This window comes from Microtus pennsylvanicus, chromosome 3 (genome assembly GCF_037038515.1).
Source record: "Microtus pennsylvanicus isolate mMicPen1 chromosome 3, mMicPen1.hap1, whole genome shotgun sequence".
Lineage (NCBI taxonomy): Eukaryota > Metazoa > Chordata > Mammalia > Rodentia > Cricetidae > Microtus > Microtus pennsylvanicus.
Window position 1 is genome coordinate 56,775,793 of NC_134581.1, and position 23,813 is coordinate 56,799,605.

The 23,813-nt window shown below is 47.0% G+C and overlaps 1 pseudogene; it reads left to right on the forward strand.

The window, feature by feature from the left end:
- Positions 1-16,447: 16,447 nt before the first annotated feature.
- The window catches only part of LOC142846751 (large ribosomal subunit protein eL29 pseudogene), a 48,268-nt pseudogene continuing 40,902 nt past the window's right edge, over positions 16,448-23,813 (forward strand).

Sequence of the window (23,813 nt, forward strand, 5' to 3'; positions counted from 1 at the left end):
CCTGGGGTCCTGTGGACAGGCCAGGGAGCCAGAGGGGCCCGTGTGCCGCAAGTCCACTGACCTGAGGGGCTACCACCCTGGGTGAGAATCTCCTAAGTCAGTTCTTGTCATGCGGCTGGCAGCAAGAGAGGACACCAGGACACGGGATTTCTGTGCCCTTGTGTCTTCCTAGAGCAGGTGTACACAGCCCTGGAGCAGATGAAAGCCATCTGCACGTAGAAGAGCTCCCCAGGTTCAAGGTGACAGTTTCTTTCCTCTTGTCTTCCAGCACAATCTAGCTCTGCATTCTAGAGTTAGATACTGAGAATTCAGTGTTGCCTTGAAGAGGAAGAGTACCCTCATACCCGCCATAGTGACGCTGTAAAGCTACTGCCCCAGCTAGTTCCCTTATCCGCCACAACCTGAAGGGCTTAGAAGATGAGGGTTGAGCAGAGGGTGTGGCCCAGTTGGCAGAGTACTTGCCTAGCATGCGTGAAGCCCTGGGTTTGATCTCCAGTACTACATAAACCGGGCATGGGAGCACACACCTGTAATCTCAGCTTCTGGAGGTGGACGTGGGAGGACCAGAAGTTCAAGATTATCTATAGTGATATTTTATTTGGGTTTTAATAAATAAAGCTTGCCTGAAGATCAGTGTGCAAAGCTGGCCACACTAGTCAGCCATACAGGCCAGGTAGTGGTGGCACACACCTTTAATCCCAGCAGCCACACTAGTTAGCCACAGAGGCTGGGTAGTGGTGGTACACGCCTTTAATCCCAGCACTAGAGAGGAAGATAAAACGGGAGGAAACAGGAGCTCAGGGTCTCAGTCTGCAGTTGTGCTGAGGACAGGATTACCCAGCCTTGGAAGAGGAAAGATCTCTCTGGTGGTTGGCTGCTTTGCTTTTCTGATCTTCAGCTCAAACCCCAGTATCTGGGTTTTTATTTATTATCCGCAGCTACAAATGAACTTATCTACTTCAGACCTTGCCGCAAAACACACGGACCAGAGTTGAGCTCGTCTGGACGCCAGTGCTCTTTCTGCCTCCCTGTGGTCTCCAGAAAGTCGCATGCTCGTCCTCCATCCCTTCCTTTCTACCCGACACCTGCCGCAGTTCCCCAACCCATAGTGCCTTTCTATCGGCAATCACAGGCAGCTCAGCCTGCACCTCCTGGCAGATCATTGCAACAGCCTTCTGCAGCTTTGTTACTGAGACGTGAGAACAAGAGAAGCAAATGTCCCTCCTTACTGAAGAAGACATTGGTAAAAGGAAACCAGGAGGCAGAAAATTCACAATCCATCCGCGGGAGCTTCACTCGCTTCCGGTTTGGAGGACAAGAAGAGAGAGAGAGAGGCTGGGGAAAGCCCACTACTCACTTAGCAGCTACCAGTGGGATTCAGGGTAGGACCAAAAATAGAAGCCTTCCCAGGAAAGTATCGTGTTTCACAGCGCCAAGCCAAAAAGGAAAGAAAAAAATTTACATAGGGAAGTCATTTAAAGCAGGAAAAATATTTGTATGTAGAAGGAAATATTTTAGGCAGGAGTTGAATGCCAAATGATTTTGGGTCTCTGTAGGGAGTAATGAGGCATAGACACACAATGCTGTATGCATGTGATATTATCCTCGGCCGCCTCGGAAAGCTCTTAAATCACGCAGATGCAGTTAGGGACCATTGTACAAAATAAACATCCCACTTGGTGTCCTGCCTGCCCCTAAGTTCCCTGATCTAGAGCGGCACCGGCAGATTTTTACAGCCCCGTAAATTAACGTGGTGCTGATTTGATTGAGCTAAATTAATAAGACTTGTGCTTTGTTGCAAAATAACTATTACAGTATGTTGTGGGGACGCGCGGCCGATAAGGAAATTGCCGCCTTTAACAATCCCACTGAAGTTTCATGGAGGATTTCAAAACCGATTTTAATTAAAACAAAAGCCGATGTGTGGTAATAATGTGGATGTTAAGGAGAGAAAATGTGAAATGCCTTTTTAAATCCATTTTAATATGTCTTAAGGACTGGATGATGGATGGACTAAGAGCCTGCGGCTGACGCTGAGCTGGGAGGCTGCCTGGGCGACTGGCTCTAGTGACTTCAGCACCCGGCTCACCCGCAGGGCCAGTGCCACGGCTCAGTTTCTGGGCTGGGGTGGCCTCCCGAGGTGGAGCTGCAGGGGCATGGCCCTTTTCACAGTCCCGGTGGTCTTAGCACCTGGTTCTCCTGGCTTCATGGGGCTCTGCCACAGGCCATTGGGGCCGCAGTCCTCTGGAGGCCCCATCTTTAGACTAGGCTTTCCAGAACTTTCTTAAGGCATCCTTGGGATCCCAGTGGCACAGGATTTGAAATAAGAAGCCAATAGCACACGGAAGTAGGAGAAAGACTGTGTCCGGAAGCAGAGGGGTCCGTGTAGAAAGCCTGTTGGGAGCAGCAGAGGCCTGACTGGCTCCACGCTGAAGATGGCGCCAAGACTCAAGGCCAAAGCCGTTGTGTGTCCCGAGCGAGAAGAGGCACATTTATGAGACCTACTCTAAATCTCAAGCCCCTGTGATGCCAGTGTCCTCAGGTGTAAAATGAGAACAATGATAGAATTTACCTCATATAGCTGGCACGAGGGTTAAACAAGGTGCTGGCGTATGGGAGCCCAAAGTTGGTAGTCCTTGATTTAAAGGGAGCAACCGTGGTACACATTACTTCCCACTGTTTCCCGCCTTCTTACTAAGGGAGAATCTCAACAATGACATCTTGTATTACCCTTATACTGTCTTTATTTTATTGTTTCTTTCTTTAAAGGAATTGAATTTTAGCCCCAGCAGTGGTAGTGCACGCCTTTAATCCTAGCACTTGAGAGGAACAGGTGGGTGAATTTCTGTGAGTTCAAGGCCAGGCTGGTCTGTAGAGTGAGTTCCAAGATAGTCAGGGCTATACAGTGAAACCCCGTCTCAAAAAAAAACAAAAGAAGAACGAAAGAAAGAAAGAAAGAAAGAAAACAAAAAAGCAAACAAAGAAAGAGAAGAATCGTAACTCATTCTTACACTCAGCCCTCAGCATCCATTACCTCGTGGGAACCTTTCCAAGTCTTCTGTCATTGGGAACTCTTCCAAGTCTTGTTCCATTGCCCATCCTGCCTGCCTCTGGAGGAGGGCAGCGGTGTGTCTGATTCTCACGTGGGGGACTGAGAGTCAGGGCAGTGACTGTGCTTTCCCCTTGCTTCTCCGTGCAAGCACTGGTCACAGAGTGCATGAAGACTCAGCGTCTCCTGCACCTCCGTCCCTACCCATACCATAAGCTCCCTTAGGGGAGGCACTAGACCGCTCTGTTCTGGTGGGAACAGTTTATTGAGTCAATGAATGTAAGAATGCATGAATGATGGGCCATCATGAATAGCACTGTCCCCACAGCTCGTCTTGGCTGAGGAGATGCTAAATCTTCCTCAGTTGCTCCCTAGTGTCTCTTCTTCCTCAGGTGGCCTCCCTGTGTTTGTCACAGGCAGGGCCCCAGTCTGCCCATTAAGGCTCTTGCCCCACATGGAAGTTGCCACCTCCCTTTGCCAGGGCACCAGTGCCTTGACTGTTTTGTCTTTGGGTTTTATCCTGAAGGGACATCTTGGTCCTTCTTATAAGACTCCATTGATCCCATCACAAAGCAGAGGAGACCACCAGGGACCCTCCCAATGAAAAGGTAAGGCCACTTCCTCACTGTTCTTATCACACTGGGGGGCCTCCCTTTGCAGGGCTCAGAAAGCACCTACATTGTGTGGGCTTCAGGGTTGGTGCTTCTCCCATTCACCCCATGGCAGAATGATGAACCTCAACACTCAGCAGCTCAAATCCTAGTCTGGCTGGTTCGTTCATGACCAGATGACCTCAGACAAGTCATTTCATTGCTCTAAACCTCAGTTTACCCATCTAGTGAGTCAGACATTTCTTATTATTGGTTTACTGCAGCCTAGAAGGGAAAGAGAAGATGTGTCCTTGACTAATTAATATGATCATTAACCAAAGGGATCCCAGGATTCATATCTGTCTGTCTGCCTGCCTGCCTGTCTTCCTGACTTCTCTTTTTCATTTTTTCTATGTTTCTTTCTTTCTCTCTCTCTTTTCTTTTTGGGGCAGGATCTCTTTACGTAACTCTTACTGTCCTGTAACTTACTTTGTACACTAGGCTGGCCTCGAACTCACAGAGATCTACCTGCCTCTGCCTCCCGAGTGCTGGGATTAAAGGCATGTGCCACCACCTGACTTATTTTACTTTTTCCTTCGTGTGTAGATGTATGTGTATAGTCACATGAGTGCAGTTGCCTGTGGAAGCCAGAAGAGGGAGTCAGACTGAACTGGAATGAACAGGTGATAGTGAACTGGCCAGTATGGATGCTAGGACTGAATCTGGGTCCTCTGTAACAACAGCAAGTGTTCTTATCCCCTGGGCCGTCTCTTCAGTTCCATCTTCTAGGCTTCATCTTCTACTTAACTCCTCATTACCTCACACTCCAATTTGGGCCACTTTAATCAGACTTCCTGTTTTAATTTTAATTTTTAGAATGTATTATTATTTTTTATCGTTTTCTTTATTATTTATTTATTGAGGCAGAATCTCACTATGTAACTCTGATGCCTGGCACTTGCAATGCAAGTCTTGACTTCACAGAGACCTGCCTGCCTTTGCCTGCCAAGTGCTGGGATTACAGGCATGCATTGTGCCTGGCCATTTTAACTGGGAGTAATTCTTTGAGTTGCTTTAAGACAAACCCTCTTATATATTACATCATTAGTTTAGCTTTTCACTTAATAAGCTCTAGCATTTTAATTTTTTTTTAGACTCAATTGATTTTATTTTTCACAATTATTTTCTACTCTGGAATTTGTTGTTAAAATTTCTATCTTGAAAATTATTTTTACCTTATATGATCTCTCTCTCTCTCTCTCTCTCTCTCTCTCTCTCTCTCTCTCTCTCAGAGATGGGGATTTAGATCCTTACACTTGCTAGCTAGTTTGGCACTATAACACTAAGATGCATTTCAAGACTTCTTTTTACTTTTTATTTTGAGATAGTGTCTCACTAAGTTACCCAGGCTGATCTTGCACTCGCTCTATTGCTCAGTCTTGAACCTGTGACCCTCCAGGTGCTGATTCCTGAGCAGCTGGAATTGTAAGCATGTGCCATCACATTCAACCTTTATTTCCATCCTTAATTTGGATCCTTTATTATGACATCTTCTGCTATGTCCACATGACCCCTCTGTCCCTGGTGCCCAGGCTGGACATGAACTATGCAGCATTCATAGCCACAGCAGAGAGCCTGGTTCCATCCTGAGATCTGCATAACTTGGGAGAAGCAGACTTCAGCCATGCCCCAGGGATCCCACAGTCCCAGGGAGAGACACATCCTTCTCTATAGCCTTCTGGGATAAGAGAAGAGACAAGGATGTCTTGATGACTGGGAAGTGGTGACTTCATGGGAATTTCAAAGTACCAAGGGTTCAAGGTCATGCATACAGCAGAAGAAATCTAGCTGAAGCTGGATATCTGAGGCCAGGCAAGCTGATTTCAGAGGAGAGCAGGGACTGGAGCTGAGATGGAAAATGGTAAGAGACTGTTGTAGTAAGAGATAAAACAGAGGGAAACCAGACCATCCTTCCTGGAGAACATGGGTCTCAGATTCACAGAGGTCCACCTGCTGCTGCCTTCTGAGTGTTCTGATCACCAAGCACTGAAAAGGGTTTTTTCATTTGTTTGGTTTTTGACAGCAAAAACTTAGTAGATTCTAAAAAGAAGGACATATGTAGAAATGGAAAAAAAAGACCATTGGAAGAAAATTCACAGTTTATGTGTAAAATAGCAGATTAGATACAGCTGAAGAGAAAATCTATGAACTGGATGATTATGGCAAAGGGAGGAGAAGAGATCTTGACTATGAAAGAAAAGGGATCCGGGAAGGGAAATGGAAAGACCAATGTTCATCAAGTTAGAATCCCAGAAGAAAAGAATGAGGTGGAGTCAATCATTTAGGAAGTGATTGCTAACAATGTCTAGAACCGAAAAGAGACATAGGGCAAGTTTTAAGGTAAGGCCAATGGGTGTCACACAGATTAATAAATGAAATGCGTTTGTAGGTTCCTCAGAGAGAAGCTGGACAAAGCTAAAGTCAAAAGATTTTCAGAATTGCCAGAGAGGGAGAGAAACCAGATGACAATGTATTCAGAAGAAAATAAAGCTAGGTACCAACTGGCTTACACAGCAACAATTGGGTGTTAGAAGTTAATCAAATAGGGTCAGGAGAGGTGACCAGGTGCTTAAGATTGCCCATAGCTCCAGCTCTTAGAGGTCTGAAGCCCTCTTCTGGCCTCTGAGGGTACTTACGTGTACATATGATTAAGAGTAAAAATAAATACTTTTAAAAAGAAGACATTAAAATATTTATGCATATGTTGGGCAAAAACAAGTGCCAGCCTAGAATTCTGCAGCCCTTTTCTTTTCTTTTCTTTTCTTTGAGACAAGGTTTCACTGTGTAGCTTTGGAGCCTAACCTGGCACTCGCTCTTTAGACCAGCTTGGCCTGCAGAGATCTGCCTGTCTCTGCCTCCCAAGTGCTGGGATTAAAGGTGGGCACCACCATGGCCCGGCTCTGCAGCCATTTTTTGAGGCTGTAGTAAGAATGAAATATTTCAGATGGAACTAAAGAATAGATTTCATTAGAAGTGCCTAAGTAGAGGCACAGCCGACTGCTCAATGTAAACAAGTAGAGCCTGACCTCAGGTCGAGGGGCACAGGTCTAAAGACCACGAGAAATGCCCAGATACAGAAGACTAAGAAAAGATCCTTCAAACGGCACTGGTCAGGTTGTATGAGCTTAAAATCAGAAAATGCCAAACATAAACTAGGGATCAGATGGATCTGAAATGTTTTAGGACTCTTACATAGTACAGGAAGAAAGTAAAGATTTTTATTGACAGCTGCTCACTAACCCAGAATTCATGAGTTAGTTAAACTTCTAGGTCAACAATAAAAGAGAAGAATCAGAGAATAGAGCTTCCAAACTGTTTGGAAGAGTAAGTAATGCGTTGTTGTTGTTTTTGATATGGAGGCATCTTATATAGCCCAGGCTGACCTTGAACTCATGATCCCTCTGCCTTAGCCTTCAGCATGGGAATGCAGGCATATGCCACTACATTTAGTTCAAAAAAATTGAGGAGTCAAAAATATTGTGTTAATTATTTATTTTTATTTATCTGCCTTTATGCACAATTGTCTTTAGTTGTTCTTGATTGAATGACTGGATATGGAAATGCAGAATGAAGGACTATATTTGTGTAGTTTATCCTACAGTTAATAAAAAACAACCAGGACATGCCAGAGCCTCTCCCATAATGTGGAATTCTACAAGTCTTTGATACAACTTCCTTCAGTGGGTAAACGTAACTTCTCTCCTTGAGTGGGGACCTCCTTCAGTCACTTGTTGCCCATGATCAGAATGAAGTAGAAGTGACGGGTGGCCTTGGAGACTGGGCTGTAAAAGGCCTGGCATCTCCCTCTTTATGTTTACCTTGGATCTCTTGTTCTGGGGGAAGCCACTCTTTGTGCACAGCCAGACAGGGGCTACTGCCCCAGAATAAAGGATGCCCACATACGCAGAGAGAAACCACCTCCACTTCCCTCTTTACTCTAGAGAATTGCTATGGAAGCCTGAGGTGGGTGCTTGGCAGTAACCAAAGCAGCCATCTCCTTACCCAGATGCCTGACCTTCCAGCCTTTATATTTGAAATTACACAATAAGAAGCACTGATCCAGAGAGGCTTCCCTCTGCAGGGATTAGTAGCTGATGCAGATTATAACTGTCAAAGCTCCGAGAATACATGGCTATTGAGTGGGACCTCTATATCTACTTTCCCACCCCAAGCCTCAGGGACACAGAGGAAGAGGGGCAGGAAGAACGTAAGAGCCAGAGGATGGGAAGGAGGCTGTGAAATGCTAGTTTGGGAATATGGCACGGGCACTGCACCCATGAACCCACCACAGCACAAGATCAGATCCGTGGACTCAGTCAGCATCCCAACCAGCGGCTGTAATTGGACACAGTGGCTTAGCAACTAAAAACCGAGAGGACATGAAGTGGGTACGGGGATATGTTGGGGTTCCTGGTGGGGAGCAGAAGGGAGGAGTTGGAGATGGATGTGGTCAAGACACATTACTGTAAATAATAAAAACCCAGAGACAGATATTGGGGTTCAACCTGAAGAGCAGAAAAGCAAAGCAGCCAGCCACTGACTCTTATCTCTTCCTCAGACTGAAAATGGGCAATCCTGCCTCCACGAATCCTCAAATTGAGACTGGGAGTGAGACCTGTTTTTGCCCATTTTATATTCCTCTCTAGTGCTGGGATTAAAGGCGTGAACCACCACTGCCTGGCCTCTATGGCTGTAGTAGGAGACCTCTTGTTTGTTCCTGGGTGCTCAGCCCTGAAACAATCACACAGAAACCATATTATTTGCAATACTGTTTGACCAATAGCTTAAGAATATTTCTGACTAACTCATATCTTAAATTAACCCATTTCCATTAATCTGTGTATGGCCACGAGGCTGGCTTACCAGGTAAAGTTCTGGCATCTGTCTCCAGCAGGGCTACATGGCTTCTCTCTTACTCTGCTTCCTTTCTCCCAGCATTCAGTTTAGTTTTCCCCACTTAGCTCTCTTCTACCCTATCACAGGCCCCAAATAGCTTTATTAACCAATGGTATTCACAGCATGCAGAGGAGAATCCCACATCATATGGCTAACTAGTGTGGCAGCTGGGATTAAAGGTGTGTGCCACCACTGCCTGACCTGTATGATTGACTAGTGTGACTGTTTGCACTGATCTTCAGGCAAGCTTTATTTACTAAGAAACAAACAATATACATTACATGTCTGAAATTGCCAAAGGAAGGGCTAGAGAGATGGTGTGGTGGTTTGAGTGAGAACCACTCCCATAGGTTCATATATTTATACTTTTGGTCCCCAGGTAATAACTGTTTTGGAAGGATTAGGAGGTATGACGTTGTTGGAGGAGGTGTGTCACTGGAGGTGGGCTGTGAGGTTTCCAAAGGCCACACCAGGCTCAGTCTCTCTCTCTCTCTCTCCTCTCTTTGCCCAATGTCTGTGAATCAGGAAGTAAAGCTCACAGTTCTAGGGTCATGTATGCCTGCGTGCCTCCACGTTCCCCACCATGACAATAGTGGACTAAATGACGAACTTCTGTACTGTAAGCGAGCCCCCAATGACGTACTTTGTTTTTTAAGAGTTGCCTTGGTCATGGTGTCTCCTAGCAACAGAACTGTGACTAAGACAGAAGAAGTTGGTACCAGGAGTAGGGTATTGCTCTGACAGACCTGACCGTGCTGCTTGTTGGAGCAATGTGGATTTGGGGACTTTGGACTAGAAACGTGGCTAAACACTTTAAGTGGGACTTGCTCGGCTATCCTAGGAGGCACATGTGTGATAGTTAAAGTTATGTTTTAAGTTTAAAACAGTGTGTTTAAGAGATCTATGAAACAGAACCTCTATCTAACCTGTGAGCCCCACTTACCCAAGGACAGATAACTTCCGGGAATTCTGGGCTGTTTTTCATGTATGATAACAAGCTTGGCTGCCTCAGCTACACAGGATATGCTTGATCACACAGAGGTGAGAGATATGTAGGCATGAAATATGTCAGGGTATATGCTTCGCCTTGATTGAACAAAGGCAGGAAATATGTAATCTTGTGAATTTTCCTTTATAAGCCCTTGACTAATATATTTCAGCACCATACTCTGGGAATCCCTTATATGGACCAAGACAGTGTCCATTGTCCTGGCCAGTATTTAATAAAGCTTTCTTCAAATTTGGCTCAAAATTTGCGGTAGTGGTCTCTTTCTCTCCTGGTGGGATTAACACATGGGCAGTGGTGCTGAGTGAGACAGTGGGGGGGGGGTCATTGCAATAAGTTTCAGAGGGGCGAATATTAGTAAGTAGCCTAGAGGTCATTCTTGTGATATTTTGGCAAAGAATATGGCAGCTTTTTGTCCTTGTCATAAAAATCTGCCAGAGGCTAAATTGAAGAGTGTAGCATGAACCCTGATTCGTCTTATTAAATAAAACTTGGTGACAGATAATATGGGGTGAAGGCTGAAGGATCGGAAAGACAGTGTGACCAGCCACTAGAGAGACTGTTTATGTCTACCAATGCTCAGACTGAAGGGGCAGTCCTGTCTTCAGACAAGCTCCTCGGTCTGCATCCTCAGGATGCAGGGGCAATCCTCAGACTGCACTATGCTCTTGTCTCCTCCCACCATATATTCCTCTCTGTCTCCACCTCCCTAGTCCTGGGACTAAAGGCGTGGGATCCCAAGTGCTGAGATCACCTTTGTGTGAGCTCTGTTTCTCTTTTAGACAGATTCAATCTTGTGTGGCACAGGGTGGCCTTGAACTAACAGAGATCTCTACGCCCCTGTCTCCTGAGACCTGTGATTCAAGGTGTGAGCCACCACTCCCCGGCCTTAGTTCTGCACTCTGATCTTCAGGCAAGCTTTATTTGTTAAAACACAAACAAAATATCACTACAGAAGAGTTTTGTGTTAATGGCAGAGGCGGAGATTTCTAGACTGCCTAGTGTTGATGGGGTCCTGCGGTTATTAGTGATCAGTGTTATGTAGATTCACAATAAAAGAGAACAAGCTGAGAAAGGAAAAATGCAAAAGGTACAGTTTGAGAAGAAAAGGAGCACCAGGAAGTGTAAGGGATGTAAGTCCGGTGGTCAAGGAGGTAAAAAGTTTAAAGTTAAAAAGCTAAATGGAGTGAGGGGAATGGTGACCCTAGGGCCAAACCCCATCCAAGGAATTAAAGGAAAACTTAAGTACCAAAGGAAACCACCAACAACTGAAAGTTTATGCAAATATAATCCAAGGTTCCTGCCCCAGCAAGCAGAAGAACTTGTCAACTTCAACCTACAGTTCTGATTTGAGAGTCAAGAACACAGGAAGGGGTTGTGGAATCTCCCTGCACAGCTATGCAAAGCTGCTGAGGCTAGGCAGATAGGAGAATCATGTATAACTGAGAGGCCATTGTGTGAAATGGTGAAGTTGAAGCCTGGATTGTGTTGGAGACCCCAAGATGTTGGCGATGCCAGATCTATGTGAGAGCCAAAGTTGGGTTTTAAGTTTTAATTACTATGACTAAGAGATTCATGAAGCAAAAATGCCTCTGACCTGTAAGTCCCTTGCTCAAGGACAGACACAACCTGAAATGCTGGCGACTGTTGTTTATTGTTTAGGAGATAACAAGCCGCCTGTCTTCACTTCCCTAAGGAAGTTTATTTGCTGCAACTGCTGGATGTGCTTGATCACATGTCGGTGGGAGGTGCATAGACAGGAAATATGTCAGGATAATTGCTCGTCCCTGATTGGACCTGAAGGGAAATGCAGTGAATTATGGGGTTTTGCCTTTTTAAGCCCCCACAAACCATGACCCAGGGTCATTTTTCCTGGGAATCTGGGTATGGACCTGGCCAGAACCCATCCACCTGGCCAGTACTTAATTAAAGCTTGTTTTAAATTTGCCTTTAAACTGTGGTAGGGTGTCTTATTCTTGGCCAGTGGGATTTAAATACGTGCCAAGGAGAGCTGCTAACAGGGAGTGGAACCAGCTCGAGAAAGAGAAGTGTGTTGCAGTCAGTAAAACTGGAAAGGTTTAGAGGTCTGAAGAGCCCTTCAACATCAGACACGGAAATGCTGAATTTAGGGTTTGCCCAGCTGGTTTTGGGTCTTACTTTGTCGAGTATTCCTCAGTATTCCTTCCCTATGTTTTGGAATAATAATGTATGTCCTGCGTCATTGTGTGTCGGATGTATATGATCTGCTTTTTGATTTTACAGGGGGTTACAGTTAAGAGAGTGCATGGATCTCAGAAGAGACTTTGGACTTTTACACATTGTTGAGACTGTGATAGACTGTGGGGACTTTTCAAGTTGGACTGAATGCTTTTTGTATAATGATATGGCTACAAGCCTACGGGGCCAGGGAGTGAAATGTGGTGGTTTGAGTAAGAATGGCCCCTATAGGCTCATATATTTGAAGAATTTTTTGGAAGGATTAGGAGGTATCGCCGCCCCCCTCCACTCCCGCCCCCCTACAGCCAATGGACCAGGAAGCAAAGCTCTCAGGTCCAGGGCCATGCCTGCAGGTGTGCCACCATGCTTCTCCCCTTGATGATCATGGACATCCAATTAAATACTTTTTTTTTTAAAGTGTTGCCTTGGTCATAATGCCTCTTCACAGCAATAGACTAGTGACTGTCTTAGTTAGGGTCTCTTGCTGTGAAGAAGCACCACGATGAAGCTGTGGGGGAAGAAAGGCTCTGTTTGGTTTGTAGTTCCAAGTAATGGTTTGTCTTAGTTAAGGTTTCTATTGCTGTGAAGAGATACCATGGCCACTGCAGCTCTTATAAAGGAAAAAATTGTTTTTTTCAGAGACAGGGTTTCTCTGTGTTACAGTCTTAGCTGAACTGGAACTCGATCTGTAGGCCAGGCTGGTCTCAAACTCATAGAGATCTGTCTGCCTCTGCCTCCCAAGTGCTGGGATTAAAAGTGTGTACCACCACCATCCGGTGAAGGAAAATATTAATTGGGGATTTCCTCATAGTTTCAGAGGTTTCGTCTATTATTATCATGGCAGGCAGACATGTTGCTGGAGAGTAGCTGAGAGTTCTACATCCAGACCCACAGGTAACAGGAAGAGACACTGGACAGGTTTGAGCTTCTGAAACCACAAAGCCTATCCCTGGTAACACACTTCCTCCAGCAAGACCACACATCCTAATCCTTTCAGACAATGCCTCTCCCTATGAGCCTGTGGGGGCCATTTTCATTTAAACTACCATACAGTTCGTCTTCAAAAGCAGTGAGGGCAGGAACTCAAGCAGGTCAGAAACCTGGAGGCAGGAGCTGATGCAGAGGCCATGGAGGAGTTCTACCTCCTGGCCTGCTCCCCATGACTTGCTCAACCTGCTTTCTTATTGAACTCAGGACCATCAGCCCAGGGATGGCAACACCCACAATGGACTGGACCATCCCACACTGATCACTAATTGAGAAAATGTCTTACAGCTGGATCTCATGGGAGCATTTTCTCAACTGAGGCTCCCTCCTCTCTGATGACTCTAGTTTGTGTCAAGTTGACATAAAACTAGCCAGTGCGGTGACTAAGACAGATGGCTCAGCAGTTGAGAGTACTTGTTGCTTTTGCAGAGAACCTGAGTTCAATTCCTAGCACCCACATGATGGCTCACAAGCATCTATAGCGTCAGTTCTAGGGATGCAACACCCTCTTCTAGCTCTGAGGACCCTGCATGTACATGCATGAGAACATTCGTACACATAAAAATATGCAAATCAGCCAGTGTGGTGGTGCATACTTTTAATCCCAGTACTTGGGAGGTAGAGGAAGGTGAATCTCTGTGAGTGTGAGGCTAGCCTGGTCTACAGAGCGAGTTCCAGAAGAGCTAGGGCTGTTACACAGAGAAACTCTTGTCTCGGAAAACCAAAATAAATAAATAAATAAATAGATATTAAAGAATAAACAGACAAATAAACAAGAAGCATTAGCCCAAACTGTAGCACTAAGCCTGGGCCATCATCAGTTGTGTAACCTCCAGCCAGTTTGCTTCATTTCCTAAGAGTTCGCTTCCCTGCCTCTCCAAGGACTGACAGAAACGCTGCAGGATCAGCCGCTCAGTTCCCAGCAAACTCTCAGCTTCTGAGCCGGTGGCATTGTGAAGATCATGGAGCTAGACTCCTTGAGGGACTTGCCATCTGTTTGAGGAGACAAGTCTTGGCCGCATGCCACTAGCAGAGGACATTACAAGCCAGCACAGGCACGGTGTCATTTAAAGACCTGGAGCCACTGGGAGTGCTGAGAGAGTGGTTCTTAAAGCAGTTGGGTCGCCAGAGTGGCAGAGTGTGAATTACGTGGTAACTCGTCAGAACTGCATGATCTCTTGCCATTGAAGATCTGAGTGACAGTCAACGTCTCTGGGTTGCTGCGCTAAATTGTCGTGTCTATGCAGTGTCTGTCCCCTGGTCCAGTACCTATTCCCCACCCCCGCACATGTGTGCTTTAGGAGTTCGGTCCCAGAAGGACACATTAGGCCTGCAGGAAGAGCTGGAGTTGGTAGAGAGAGAAAAGGAGGAATTTGAGGGAGGATGACAGTAAGAGGGGAGGTGGGGAGGGGGCACAGTGGCATGTGTTTTGTTCAGAGAAATCTGGGTGACTCCCAGTGGGAAACGCAGAGCTGGGGCTGTGCAGGCAGGACCTCCAGTGCCAGGAGACACAGCAGACCTCAGGGACTCCAGTGAGATGTTCGGACTTTGGGTTTAGTTTTAGAGACAGTCTCGTGTAGCCCTGGCTGCCCTCAAACTCCCAAGTACACAGATGACCTTGCGCTTCTGATCCTTCTGTCGCTCCCTTCTGAGTGCTGGGATCATGCCTGTACCACCCATCCTTGTTTACACGGTGCTCAGGACAGAACTGAGGGTTCGTGCTTGCTAGGCAAACACTCCACCAACGGAACTACATCCCTAGTCCCCATTACAAGATCTTGAGCATCAGTGTGACGATGGATTTACCAGCCAGAGTCTTCCTATGTCTCCCTGGGCTCCTAAGACAAATGCCAGCACTCAAGGCAGCCTCCAAAGCGAGGAGACCCCTGCAAGGAGGCAGGGCGGTGGGAGGCGGGGGAGGCGGGCCAGCGCAGCAGGGCACAGGCCTTCCCTCCTGCCTAGGGCCTCTGGAGCCCCAGCCCAGCAGGGCCTGATCTGCAGCCCCAGCTGCACTCTATACACAGGTATTGAATTATGAATGGATATTGCCCAGAAATAACTGCAAATGTTATTGCCCCCTCCCCCACCCCAATTCACACGTGTGTCCTCCGCAGGGCTCGGCAATAGATTGTGTTGCTTTAACACTGTAGGGTCATTATAAATTAGAGCTATCATTGTAACAGCAGGGCGGCAGGCGTGGGGAGAGGGAATCCCGCCCGCCAGCTATGAAAGGGACAGACCCATCAACAGACAGCATCTCTCTGCCCTCAACTTTCCCTTCTGTCTGATCTATTCCACCCGTCCCTATTAAATAACTAATTATTTAACATCTTTTAAAGCTTTGTTATGTATTGGAGCAGGCAAGACACAAATGAGTGCTTTTAATAATATAAAAGCCCATTAGCTTCATTTACTGTTAATGTTAAAATAAACATGAGACAATTTAGATATACTATTCCAATTTCACGGAAACTTTGATGTTTTTCTTTTCTAGTCACATAATTAAGGGAAAAACTACTAATGATATTAAGTTTGTACAGTGTTAATGACAGAAACAGGCACAGGCTGAAATTGCAGCCATTAATACGGAAAAAATAAAATATTTAACAGGGGAGATAGATGAGTGCAATTTTAATAAACCAAAATGAAGAAAATTAATTCTAGAAAGTTCCCTAGTCTTTCATACACTACCATTACACAAGCTGTCTCATGCATTATTTTTGTGGTCTGGGTTATTTATTGATAGTCCGGAGGAATGTCCTGGGTTTTGCGTATTGTTCTGTGGGTGGTAAAGATTTTTGCCTTTATTTGTTCAATTCTTCTCCTGCCCATCCCTCCTGCCTCCACTCCTCAGAGTGAAACGGCTTTATTTACAGGGTACACTTTGGCTGAGGGCCCTTGCCAGCAGCATGGAGGAGCGACATGGGACTGGGGTGGGGTAGTCTCAGGGTTCCACGGTGAGCACTGACCTCCAGGAGCTAAGTGGGCCTAGATCAGTAGTGTTGGGGTGGCTACAGAGATGACAGGTGGCTGTTGAGGTCCCCTAGTGTGTGAGTGGAGATATCCATCCACCTGTCTCCAGCACTCCACTATGGTGACCAGATCCTGTTATCCAGTTTGCCTCAGGGTCCTCTGAACGAGATCGCAGTTGACGATTTAGTTAACTTTTCTCAATGCTGTGATAAAAATAACCCAACAAGAAGCAACCTAAGGGAGGAAGATTTGTTCAAGGAGATACAGTCCGCTGTAACGGAAAAGCCAGGGGATGTGGGAGGGGGGCTGCTGGGCACACATGTGTCTGTAGTCAGGAAGCAGAGAGATGCTCAGCTCGCCTTCCTTTTACTCAGTTCAGGACTGCAGCCCAGGGGATGGTTCTGCACACATGTAGGGAGGACCTTCTTCCCACCTCAGTGTAACCAATCTAATGTAGGTGATGCTTCACAGACGTGCTCAGGGATGTGTTTCCATAATGGTTCTAGATCATATGGAGTTGGCGATCAGGATCAACCATCACACTTGGAAACAGGGTCCTAGCAGGTGTAACTGAGGATTGAGGTATAGGCAGAGGATGGGCTCTGAATCCAAGGGTGGTGCCCTATGAGAGACAGAAAGGACAGGGATACTGAGGAAGAGTCAGAGAAGATGGCAAGATGGAAGCAGGCTGGAGTCACAAGCCTCAGGGAGCTCACCTGGGTGCACCAGCACTGGAAGAGACAAGGAAAGGTCCCTGCAGAGGCAGCATCCCCCGTGGACCCTCGAATCTCAGACTCCCAGCCCCCAGGCATGGGAGTGGATAAGCTTAAGTTGATTTTGGCCACTGGGTTTGTGGCAATTGTCCTGGAAGCCAAGAAACTGCCAAAAAGTAGCACTGCGGACCTGAGTTCTGTCTCTAATGCACAAGACCTCAAGCACCAGGGCAGGATTGTTGCCAAGGGAACAGACAACAAGGCAGACCAAGACCTGCGAGGAGAGGGTGGGCAGGCCATGCAGGGTGTCCTGTGGTGGCAGAGCTGTGCAAAAGAGATTGTTTCAGCAGCAAGAAGACAAGCGAGGGGCTGGAAGATGGCCCAGTGGTTATGAACATGTGTTCTTCTTGCAAAGGACCCAAGTTTGGTTGCCAGCACCTGCATTAAGTGACTCACAAGTACCCATAATTCCAGTTCCAGGGGAACCCAATTTTTCTGGTCTCTGAGGATACTTGTACTGACATTCACAAATCCATATACAGACACATACATGCTTATACATAGTTAAAAGAAATGGAGGAGGAAGAAGAGGAGGAAAAAACAGCAAGGCGGATGAGAGTTCAGAGAAAGAGAGAATGGGTTGCATTAGTGGATTACCGGATCATTAAGATGCCTTTGTCCCAGGGTCAGCCTGCTAGGGAATTACTGGGTCCGTGTGGGGAGGATGGTTTTGTCAGACAAACACGCTCTGGCTTTCTTGCTTAGCTATGTCTCGGGATGGCCTTTTGCCTTGTTATAATGCAGCAGAAAACCCTTACTGGATGTCAGAACTATACTCAGGCTCCAAGTTCTTGTGAGTTCAAATATGCTCTGAACTGGACTTCAAAACCCTGCAGTAAGGTTCTGCAGTGTAAGCCATCGTGAAGCTGAGTCACTGAGCCGAAGATAATTTTTAGGTCATGTGTTTTATTCTTGCTCTCTGCTGGTACACTGAGGCTCAGAGCAGAGAAATGACTTGCCCAGGGCTGTGACAGAGCCAAGACCAGATTCTGGATCTGGGTGACATGAAGGCTCAACCGTTTTACCTGTTCAGACTTGGGGACAAGAAAGCTCACGGGCTTGGGTGATCAGAACGGCAGGGCCTTGAGCTTGATCTCAGAGTTCTTGTGTAGCTCTTTCCTCCATGAAAGACATGGGTTTTACCATCTTGAGTCAGAAGCTGTGGTCACCTGCAGGAGACCTTTGTGAGATGGGCCCATTTACTCCCTAGTTCACAGTGTTTCCGAGGGAGAGAACTTCAGGAGGACCCCTACCCCTGCAGGAGGTTATCCAAGAGCCACACAACTGCCTGGGTAGAGACTCCAGTGATGTAACTGCCTGTAAGCTGCCCAGAAGACTTCTGGATGATACAGCTGCCCTTGAATCAGCCATGTTTTGTAATATCCCGAGTACAAGCTTTGACTTATCAAGCTGGAATGGAGCCCTTCCCTGCTACTGCCCTCTCTATTTGCAGTGAATAGCTGTGTCTTCATGTCTTCCCAGGAGAAGCCGTACTCCCGAAGGGAAAGGAACTTCAGCAAATGCCTACTTCGTCTCAGGCAATAACCACCACCCCTTGGCCCTATGGGTCAACTCCATTTTACAGTGATAGGGAAAAGGACCATAGTCTTCGGAATGAGTGAAGAGTGATAGACAGGTAGATTAGAACACCGCTGTCTCCAGTAGAAAAGCTTTCTGGCTGCTTGTGCCTTGTATTCTCTCCGGGCTGTTATACAAGGCTTGCAAATGACTCTTGGCTATAGATTTAGACATGGGAATTAAGATGGCCTGTTGGAATGTGATTGACTATCGCCCCGAGGACACTGCTACCCTAAGTTGATCCATTTCCAGCTGCCTGTGGGAGCATGCTCTTGGAATCCTCACTTGAGCCAGTTTTCAACACCTTACTAATTTTCTCATCAATGAGCTCAATAAAATGCTTTTGATATTTGTGCATCTGTGCAGCAGTTTGAATGAGAATGGTTCCCACAGGCTCATAGATTTGAATGCTTGGTGTGCAGTTGTGTAACTGTTTGGGAAGGACTGGGAGGTGTGGCCTTGTAGGAGGAGGTGTGTCACTGGGGGTGGATGTCTTAGGGTTTCTGTTGCTGTGAAGAGACACCGTAACCATGACAATTCTTATAAAGGAACACATTTAACTGGGGCTGGTGTCAGAGGTTTTGTTCGTTATCATTATGGTGGGACATGGTGGTGTGAAGGCAGACATGGAACTGAGAGTCCTACGCCTTGATCCACAGGCAGCAGAAGGAAAAACTATACTGGGTATAGCTTGAGCATATATGAGACCCCAAAGCCTGCCCCCACAGTGACACACTTCCTCCAATGAGGCCACACCTACTCCAACAAGGCCACATCTCCTAATAATACCACTTCCTATGGGCCAAGCGTTCACACACACTAGCCTATGGGGGCCATTCCTATTCAAAACACCACAGTGGACTTTGAACTTCAAAAGCCTACCCATTCCCAGTTAACTCCCTCTCTCAGCCTCCTGCTTGGGATCAGATGTCGGCTCCCAGCTACTGCTCCAGTGCCTGCCTGGCTGCCAGCTGCCATGCTCCCTGCCACGATGGCGGCCTCACCCTCTGAAACTCTAAACCCTCGTGAATTCTACTTTATATAAGTTGCCTTGGTCATGGTGTCTCTTATAGAAATAGAAAAGTAACTAAGACAATTAAGACAATCTGTATAAATTAAAACAGATTTTTTTTAGCTTTTTAAGAGTGATTCCTTGGGGCTTGAGAGACGGCTCAGCAGTTGAGCGCACTTCTTGGTATTGCAGACGACCCAGGTTCATTTCCCAGCATCCACATGGTGACTCACAACAGCCTGTAATTCTAGGGATCTGAACTGAACTTCCAGGCCTTCATGGATGCTGCATACATACATATGGTGCACTTAGAAACATGGGCACACACACACTCATACACATAAAATACAAATAAGTAAACCATTTCAAATGATCCCTTAATATAGATGATAGAACATAAAATCTACCTCACTTCCAGCCATGGTTTTTAAGGGCTACAGTCATGTTTTAAACTCTGTATTGTTTTCCTGACTCTCACCCCAAACCCAGCTTCAGGTCTGATAGACAAGAAGTTGTGGAATATTATTTTCAGGTGTGTGACTTTTGTTTACGCTGCATTTGTCTAACTCTCTGAAGCTGTGTTCCTGTGCCTGTCTAAAACTCCTGATGATCCTAACAAAGATGAACGACCAATAGCAAGACAGGAGCAAGGATAGGTGGGGCTAGCCGGCAGAGAGTATAGATAGAACTCTGAGAGGAGGAGAAGGAGCAAGAGAAGAAGGAGAGGAAGAGGTCAGGGGCCAGCCACACAGCCACGCAGCCACGCAGCCATGCAGCCACGCAGCCACGCAGCCACCTAGTCACCTAGTCAGTCACCCAGCCACCCAGCCAGTTGTGGAGTAAGAATAGAGAAAGATAAAAGCCCAGAGGCAAAAGGTAGTTGGGATAATTTAAGAAAAACTGGCAAGAAACAAGCCAAACTAAAGCCAGGTATTCATAACCAAGAATAAGCCTCCAAGTGTGATTTATTTGGGAGCTGGGTGGTGGCCCCCCCAAAATCAAAAGAGTAAAACATCATACCACATGTGGCCACTTTAGCTTCTCAAAGGCTCTGTTTTCTATCATTTAATAAGAAGCTGAAACCTATCCTCCTTGTTTCAGAGACCCAATAGAGCCGTGTATAAGGAAGCACTCAGAGAAAGGGGCAAGTCCCATGCACATGTGGGCACAGAAGCCCTGTGACCTCTTTCAGCCATTCGGTACTGTCCTGGTGCACCCCTCAGTTAATGCGATTCCTGCCCTTCCTCCTCCTTCATCAGGTTTAGTTATTTTACCTGTATATGTGCATTCCTACCTGTCTGTATGTGAACCATGTGCTTGTAGTTCCCATGGAAGCCAGAAGAGGGCACTGGATCACATGGAATTTGAGCTACAGACAGGTGAGCCACCATGGGAGTACTGGGAGCCCAACCTGGGTCCTCTGAAAGAGTGGTAAGTGCTTTTCACTGCTGAGCCATCTCTCTAGGCCTGCGATTGCATTCTTGGCATCCCGCATCCTTATCTACAGCCTATAGGCCCAAGCACACAAGGTATGAGGGACTACCAAGTGCCCCAGAGAGGCCAAGCCTTTGCTATGATTTGGATCTTGAGTGTTGAGGGCTTGGTTACAGTCTACGGACCCTTTAAGAGGTGGGCCTGGTAGGAGAAAGTTAGGTCATCAGGAATGCAAGCACCTAAAGGGACTAGCAGGACCCCAGGTACTTCCTGTCTCTCCTTTGCTTCCTGGCTGCCAGGAAGCCATTTCTTCTACTGTGCGCACCCACTACAGTGTGCGGCTTGTTACAGATCATGAGCCGAAACAGACCTTTCTTCTCTTTAAGTTGATTTCTCCCAAGTACTTGTCATAGGCTGGAAAGCTGACAGATAGGCTTGGTGTGATTGTGCCTGTTGGGTCTACACTCAACTCCACCTATGGAGGAAAGCGGGTGGGAAGTTTGGATGAAGAAGATCCTGGCCCCTCTCCCATGGTCCTCTGTGGAGACAACCCAGGACTGTTGGGGGCCAGGCTTCCCATTCTGAACTCTCTGCCCTCATTTTTTCCCCCTGCATCCTTCAGCCAGGCCAGAGCAGCTGCCAGTTCTTCTTCAGCTGAAGATGCTCCCCCCCAACAGCTGGGCCAGTGCAGGTGCACAGTGGGAAGGTTGCCATAGCAACTTGCTTTGACTCTTAGGCACTTTCCCAGCAGTTTACAGGGATGGTGTTTCTGGGGCCTGCTCACTTGGGTGTTTCTCCAGGTGACTTGCACCTTCAGCTTAGCCAGATGAACAGGTCTGGAGTGAGAACAGAGGGTAGCCCGGGTCCCCACCCCACCCACAATGGGGCAGCCCTGGTCCCCACCCACTCCCTCTATGAGCCAGCCCTGGTCCTCACCTCCATCCTCTATGGTCAGCATTCCACAGAGCCTTGGGACCAAAGCCTGTGAGAGACACTATAATTCCAATGGATGTTAGACCCAGCTACAAGGTATCAGAATCACTTAGGAGCCTTCAAAAGTTCAGGCTGGGGCTGGCAAGGTGGCCCAGAGGGTAAGGGTGCTTGCCACTGAGCCTAGTGATCTGTGTCTCGTCCCTGAGACCCACTGGAGGGAAAGAATTTACTCCCACGTGCATGCCGTCACATGGCCCTCAATAAATACGGAATTTAAGATTAGAAATTCAAGCTGAAGGGCCCCACCAACATTAAATCAGGCTTGAGGGGGTCAGGTTTGGCAAGGTGTATTTTTAAAAGCCTCCCCCCAGGGACTCTGAGTGCCTGTTGGCCTGGTGCAGAACCTACTCTTTTAGAGAGATCTTTTTATGACTAAGGAGAAACTTTCCGGTACAGATGTTTCTAGTCAAGTTCAAGGTCACACAGGCTCTGGGAGTTGGCATTTTCTTGGGGAGAGGCTGCTGCAGGGGGTCCGAGGCATGGGGAGGGAGCACTATGCTGCATTCCAGAACAGAGCTGGCTGTGAGCAGCCAGAAAGAGCTGCCAGCCTGGCTGAATGGATAATTAAACAGACAGCAAGATGGCATGTGGCTTCCACCCCTCCCCCAGCTGGCTGGGGGATAATACACCCTCCTGTCGTCAGAAGGATCAGGAAGAAAAGCAACTGGGCCTGGCTGTTGGCCATTTCACAATATTGCTTTTGTAAACAAGTTGAAAAATCCAATAACTGTAAAACTTATGGCGTGTCCTAAAAAGTCTGTCGCCGTTTTCCCCATACAGGGATGAGTGTTTCCAGCTCAAGTTGTCCCTAATTAAACTGTCCCATCCCTCTGGCAGCTGGGCCGTCCTCCAGGAGGGTCCACCGTGCCTCGACCTGAGGGTGGCACTGTGCTACAGCGTGCAGCCGCGGTGGTTTCTGCTGGGTTAGTAGCTGGGCTGTCTTTCTGGGACTCATCACTCCTCCGAAGAGGAATCCAGCTCCAACACAAAGGCAAAGTGGGAGGATGGAAACAGCGGGAAGTCCCACAGGGACCATGCTCCTGGGGAGAGCACCCAGAGCTGTTGAACGCGTCACTTAGAAAAGGTCTCAAGAGGTTACAACAGGGCACAGGATGTGTGTTTCCTGCTTAGAGAATCTATGGGTACTGAGGAGGAGAGAACACACACACTCTCTCTCTCCCTAAATTCTCTCAGATGTACACTCACACAAAGATGCTCACAAACTCACCTTCTTAGTGAGCCATTGTCACACTCACATATATACATATACATAATGTTACCCTACACTCTCCAGTAACAACCCCGTACATACAACCCTATGTATGGTTCCATGCACATACACAGCTCATGTCCCCAGACAGTCACATGTCCACACAAGGCTTCATCTATAATCATTCTGCACACACATCTTATGCACACGCATACACGCTCATGCGCCCTAACACTCACATTCAGATTCACAGACACGTGTGTTCTCTACACAATTCACACTCACACTTAGATGCACTCATGCGCTCCACACACTTACGATCTTACTCCTCTCTGCACTCACACGCATACTCACATGCACACGCTTTTGACAAGACAGCCACCAGGAAGGAACTGAGTACTCAGGAACTGACCCTGACGTGTGTGGAAATCATAAATATTCAGGGTGGCAGGGTTCCCAAGGCTTCACTCTGTCCCTCTTGCCCATTTGCCTGGAGCTGAGCCACCCTCACATGCAGAGGGCCCAGTCCTCTGCAGGGCTACCCTGATCCAGGCACTGGGAACAAGTTTTAACCAGTCCAGCTAGTTGGCCACAAGCCTTCAAGCTCCCAAGGCCACCATCAGCCCTAGATATTGGCTTGGGAGATTTGCGTATCACAGGAAACAATATCAATTAGAGGTTTATTTTATTATTTATGTGTAGACTTGAGTACCTATGTGCATGTATGCGCATGTATGTGTGCAGGTGCCTGAGGATGCTCAGAAGAGGGTATCAGATTCCCACAGAGCTGGAGCTACAGTTAGTTGTGAGCCACCCCACATGGGTTTTGGGAGCAGAACTGGGGTCCTCTGAAAGAGCAGCAAGGACCCATAGTGGTTGAGCCATGACTCCAGCCCCAAGGAAACATTGTTCTAACCAAAACAGCTTTTTAAGAAACCATGGTCAAATTCACATGGTGTAGAGTTTACATTGTAGCCATTTTGAAGGGTCTGTGAAGAGTGTTAAGTCCATGTTGCTGTGCAACCAGCATCCAAC